Source organism: Anomaloglossus baeobatrachus, chromosome 9, assembly GCF_048569485.1.
Source record: "Anomaloglossus baeobatrachus isolate aAnoBae1 chromosome 9, aAnoBae1.hap1, whole genome shotgun sequence".
In the NCBI taxonomy this organism is placed as follows: domain Eukaryota; kingdom Metazoa; phylum Chordata; class Amphibia; order Anura; family Aromobatidae; genus Anomaloglossus; species Anomaloglossus baeobatrachus.
In genome coordinates, this window is record NC_134361.1 from 38,666,457 (window position 1) to 38,672,804 (window position 6,348).

Here is a 6,348-nt window from a genome sequence, read left to right on the forward strand (position 1 = left end):
AACATTGTAATATCATCTTTTTGAGTTTTACTACTATTTATTTTATTGAGGCTAGTGGGATATTTGCTTTTTTTTTATAATACAGTTGCTTAACTTATCTTATGATCATATCTGTATTTAGTCTGGAATTATGGTAAACAACATGAGAAAGGTAAAAACTGTAGAGACAAGGAGCGCAAAGAGGGTCTTATCCGACATACAGTGACACCATAAGCAAAATATGCTCTCCTACAGCTGTGTAAGACGCAACCCCTGAAAAGCTTAGAATCGGCTTCAGCAGCCCCTCATGTAATCAGCATCTCAGATTGGAAAGGAAGGGGTTAATCCTGTGCCGCCAATGGGAGGAAGACAGAAGAGATCTATCCTGGATTGTGGTTTATTAGTCAACGTGTTTGGGAGTGCTCAGACACCTTCATCAGGACAGTCACATTCAATGAGACAGCAGACAGCACCGTTTCACCCTACAGTAGGGCTTTATTAAGCTTGATAAAGCCCTACTGTAGGGTGAAACATTGCTGTCTGCTGTCTGGATGAAATAAATATCCTTTTGAAGATCACCCCTGAGATGCTGTCTTTCAATATATTATATGCTGATTGTGTCGCGGGCGGAGGAGGGGACGCTGCGCTCACCCACTGCTCGGGTCCGGCTACTGCTGCTGCTCGGTGGTGGCTCGAGCGGTGGGCCGGATCCCGGGGACTCGAGCGGTGTTCCTCGCCCGTGAGTGAAAGGGGGCGGTTTGGTTTAGGGATATTGTCCGTGACGCCACCCACGGTTGTGGTGAGATTGGTGACACCACCGCTGCTCTGGACGGGGATCCCGGGAGCGATGACAGGGAGCAGCTTGGATGTTTGTTCTCCCCTCCGTGGGTAGGGGGTTGGTTGTCCCGGGGCCCGGTGAGGGGTAGGGATGGATGGCAGGTGGGTTATGGGGCCTGGTGAGGGGCAGGGTCGCGGGGGCATCGCTGTGCCGCACAGCACGGTGGTACTCACTCAGCCAATGACGAATGCAAAGTCTCCGGTAAAACAAACGGCTGGATGGACGGGTCCCACAGACGGCTGCGGTGTTTCTCCTCCCGGCAGGTTGATGGTGACTGCCTTAACCTGCACCTCTGTAGTGTGTACGATTCCAATGGGTTCCCACCGGTAACCCGCTCCCCAGCTTGGATGGAGGCTGAAGGAGCCCCTTTTGCCCGCAGGCTCTGGCCCTGGGAACTTTAGCCTTGGTGGTGACTGTGTTTCCCTCTACGGTTTGAGCTGTCGCCTTCAATCGAGTCTTGACTGCTGGGAAACCCCGGAGGTTCCCTTCGCTAACGGATTTGACAAATTCAACGGCGACTCCTAGCCTTGTCGGGGTCCGTAAGCCCTGCCGGATGGTGCTGGCTTCTCTTTGTTCACCGGTCCGATACCGCCGGGCCACCGCCCGTCCACGGTCCTTACGGCTCACTCTAATCGTCCTCTCCTGCAGACGGTCACCACCGTCTGCCAACCTTGCTGTACTGTCCGGGTCACACACCCGAACCGCCTTCAGTCTGCTCCTCTACCACTTTACTTCCTCTCACTTCAAACTCTAAACTCTATCTGCTTCCTTTTCCCGCCTCCAGGACTGTGAACTTCTCGGTGGGCGGGACCAACCGACTGGCCCACCCCCTGGTGTGGACATCAGCCCCTGGAGGAAGGCAACAAGGCTTTTGTGTTTGGCTTCGGTGTGCCTAACCGGGGTGTGGGGTGTGTTGGTGTTGTTCTGTGACGACCTGGCTTGTCCAGGGCGCCACAATTGCCAAGAGGATCCCTTGGTTCATAGACCTGTGTCCATTTTTCCTTTTGAAGGATCTCAACTGAGGTGCTGCAAATGTCTTGTTTTCTGCTCGTTCAGTCACATTCAATGAGACTGAGCAGTCCGAAATGCATTGACTAATAAATCACCATCCAGGATGTATCTCTTCCTTCTTCACTCAATCGGCAGAACAGGATTAACCCCTTCCTTTCCAACCTCAGAACATGACAAAGGACTAACAGATCCAAAATTAGTCAATTGTGTTCATCCATTGGACGCTTCAAGTGTCCATGTGATGAATCCGATACTTTTATACAATTTGTAGTTCTGTTCCTACGATAGACCGGAATAATGGAATTATGAACAGTCTTGGTGTATTGAAATCGGATCATGCAGCTGATTTGTGACTGGATCACTGAATGTTTAACAAATTACGCTATGTAACGCAATTTTTGTCTCCAGCTTTTAAGTGCTATATTCCAGTTACTCATGCCTAAATAGTCAAGAAAAACTATTTAATTAATTATAGAATTGCTTTTGTGACCAGGACAATGAAATATTCAGTTTTACGTATTTGCATAGGGAAATCTAAAATGGTCACCATTTTTTTTTGATGATGCAGTTACAAAAACATTGTACAGTGGAACTTTGGTTTACGAGAACAATCCGTTCTGGGACTGTGCTTGTAAACCAAGTTACTCGTCTAACAAAGCAAGATTTCCCATAGGAAATAATGCAAGCTCAGACAATTCGTTGCACAACTTGTTCAATGTCCCATCCTGGTCCCCTATTCTGTCATTCCACACATGCACAAACACACCCGCACACACATATTATGCTCACCTTACCTTCCGTTCCATCGCCGGCCTCCTGGTTCTTATAGTTGGCCGGTACAGGATGTGTATCGGGTAACCATCGCAACCGATGCCGGAACTTCCGCTGCCAGCGCCCTGACGTCAAAGGCAGGAGCCGCTTGCCTCTGATTGGTCAGCGCGCTGCCTTTGAGAAGCGGAGGTGTATCGGTTAACCATCGCGACGATGGAGGAACATCCACTGTTAGCTGCTTCTCAAAGGCAGCACGCTGACCAATCAGAGGCAAGCGGCTGATGCTTTTTACATCAGAGCTCTGGCAGCAGAAGCTCCGGCATTGTTCACGATGGTTACCCAATACACATCCTGTACCAACGCACTACAAGAACCTGGAGACCGGTGATGGAACGGAAGGTAAGGTGAGCATAATATGTGTGTGTGTGTGTGTGTGTGTGCGTGTTTTTGTGTGTTTTTGTGTGTTTATGTGTGTTTGTGCGGACTGCAGGAGCGGGTCATAGAGCGGTGAAAGTACAGAACCGGAAGTGTGTGCGGTGAGTATTTGCTAGTACAGCAAAGCTGAGTTACAAATTTACAGCAAGCTTTGCTCGTATAGCGAAATACTCGCACACCAAGTTACTCGTAAACTGAGGTTCCACTGTGTATGCGTTTAATATTGGTCAAGATGAACAAGAGTGGTTTAGAAGTGAGTAGCCTTTGTCGATTTATGATTATACTGCAAATCACTTTCACGAATCAACCCCCAAATCTAGTCTCCCATCATGTTCTCGTTATGCTGTCCTTGGTAGCGTCGTTCAAAGTCCTTTATATCCTGATGGAAGCGTTCGCCTTGCTCTTCTAAGTAAGCCACAATGTTTTCCTTCAATTCGTCAAGATGAGCATCCAAGATCTGTACTTTGAGAGACACCCTAAAACCCATTTTTCCCAAAGTTCTTTATCAGAGTCTGAACCAGTTGCACAGGACACCATGCACCTCTGCAGCAAAGCTGCTTCAAGCTGCGTTCTCTTTTCTCATCAGCTTCTTTACGAATTCTTCGTTCTCTAGAATCTGCTTGATTTGTGGTCCGACGAAGCTAGCAGCTTTTACTTTTGCCTCAGACAGCTTAGGAAAGAGATCTTGTAGGTACTTGAAGGCTGCCGATACTTTGTCGAGAGTTGCGACAAACTGTTTCATCAGGCCTAACTTGATGTGCAGGGGTGGCATCAGCACATAGAAAATATAGATTTCAAATTATCAATGTCCTGACCACAAAAGGAAACTTTTTTGGGAACTTTTGCCATTTTCTTTTCACTTTAGTCATAAGTGATTGGGAAAACACCTTTAGTACCCAAGGACAAACAAAAATTTCAAATTTGTTACATAGTGTTATCAGATCCCCAATGGATTTTCTGTTTTCAGAAAACCCCTTTCCAAAGCCACAGATTGTTTACAAAAGCAAATAAACTGTTCTTTTCTCACCTTCCATGGTCCGAGTGTTGAGCCTCTGCCATTGTTCCCAGTATCTGTTATTGTCTGCAGCACTGACATCATGTCAATAGCGCTGCAGTCAATCATTGAGCTCAGCAGCTCTGTTCGGCTACTTGGGCAGAGCTGCTGAGCTCAATCGTTGGCTGCAGTACTATCATCAGCACTGCAAACAATAGGAGACCCCGGGAGCAGCAGCAGATACTAAGGGTAAGGATGAGTATTAGGGATGATAGAATACCTCAAATATTCGGCTTTGCAAATATTTTCCGAATTGGGTGCCACTATTCGAATATTCGATGCGCAATGTAAGTCTATGGGAAGCCCGAATAGTTCCGAATAGTTGTTATTCGGGTTTCTCATAGACTTACATTGCGCATCGAATATTCGCGAATAGCGGCGACCTATTCAGAAAATATTCGTGAAGCCGAATATTTGAGGTATTCAATCATCCCTAATGAGTATAGTAAAATGTATTTCTTTAAATTAAATCGTGACTTTGGAAAGTTCTTTTTTGAGAATGGAAAGCCCCTTATGAGTATATCAGCTGTTGGCAGAGCTTGAGTAGGGAGTTTTTGGTGGTAGAAATTAATGTATCTCTACATTGTGCTGGGGAAAAGGATAATCATGAAGTCACTGTTCTCTAATAATTTGATGTTAGTTGTTGGACAACAAAAAAAAGGCAAATAGACCAGATGTCCAGCATATTGGAATATGTTTAGTGCAACAATTCCATTCCTGTCTATGAGTGTTTAGTTGCTAGTTTTGTATGCTGTTAATAAAGTTATTGTCAAAAAAAACCTACAGAAGGTCTCATAGGAAGAGCATGTGACTGAACTCTGTTCCATGCGTCCATGAGAAAGGAAGCTGCCTGCAGACGCTGCAGATAGAGACACACAGAAATGATTTCCTGCAATCTATTAAGCTTACTATGTTTGTTCCTGATTGTTCCTCAATAACCAACCGATATTGTAGCTTGTTTGAAGAGTATCATCAATAAACCGCTGCCAACACAGCAACTACGCAAGGTATCTTGGTGTGGGTCTATTGGAGCACACAGAAAAATAGCCTATTTCTCCATGATTACCATCATTTTCATAGATGATGACACTTGGAAGCGTTAGAATATTTTCTTTAAAAGGTCTTCACTGGCGCGAGCGAGGGCAGCTGTTTTCTGCTCTGCCCGCGATATGGCAGAGCGAACTGCACCTGCGTGATCCGACCTAACTGCACAGGCACGAGATTTGAAAATGTGACAAGGAGGATGACGGAAGGTGTCATCCCGTCAATCAAGGAAGGAGGACGGCGATCAGCGGCAGGAGGGGGATAAAGGAACAGAAAATGACCCTGCCCATCTGGCCAACACAGGTAATTAGCATACCTTAGGGCCAACTTTTATAAAGTTATTTTTGGGGTCTGGAAGGGGAGTCAGGGCCAAGGTGCACGTTCATAGAATGCAGCCCAGGAGAAGCAGGAGGGGATTCTTTTAGTTTAATAGGTAGAAATCTGGTGATAGGTTCCCTTTAAGCATCATGGGAAACATCTTAAAAGATTAATTTTGTCCAATAAAGAACGTTTTTATCTGTTTTGGACCCAAAGATTATCTTGGGTAAAGATTGTAGTGAGCTAGACTTTTCTTACTATCAACAAACCATAAATCTGTAGTACTCATATTTTGGTTGGGATTTTGGAAAGTTCAAGGATATACAGGTGCATCTCAATAAATTAGAATATCATCAAAAAGTTAATTTATTTCAGTAATTCAATACAAAAACGGAAACACACTGACTCCAGCAGCGTCCACTCCTTGTAAAATGCCCCCAAATGTTTGAATGGCCTTTTCTTAACAATCCTCTCAAGGCTGCGCTTCTCCCGGTTGCTTGTGCACCTTTTTCTACCACACTTTTTCCTTCCACTCAACTTTCCATTAATATGCTTGGAGACAGCACTCTGTGAACAGCCAGCTTCTTTAGCAATGACTTTTTGTGGCTTACCCTCCTTGTGAAGTGTGTCAATGACTGCCTTCTGGATATCTGTCAAGTCAGCAGTCTTCCCCATGATTGTGTAGTCTACTGAACCAGACTAAAGGACCATTTTAAATGCCTTGGAAGCCTTTGCAGGTGATTATTCTAACTTTTTTAGATAATGACTTTTGGGTTTTCATTGGTTATAAGCCATAATTATCAACAGTAAAGGCCCCGTTACATTCAGCGACGTATCTAACGATATATCGCCGGGGTCACGGATTCTGTGATGCACATCTGGCATCGATAGCAACGTC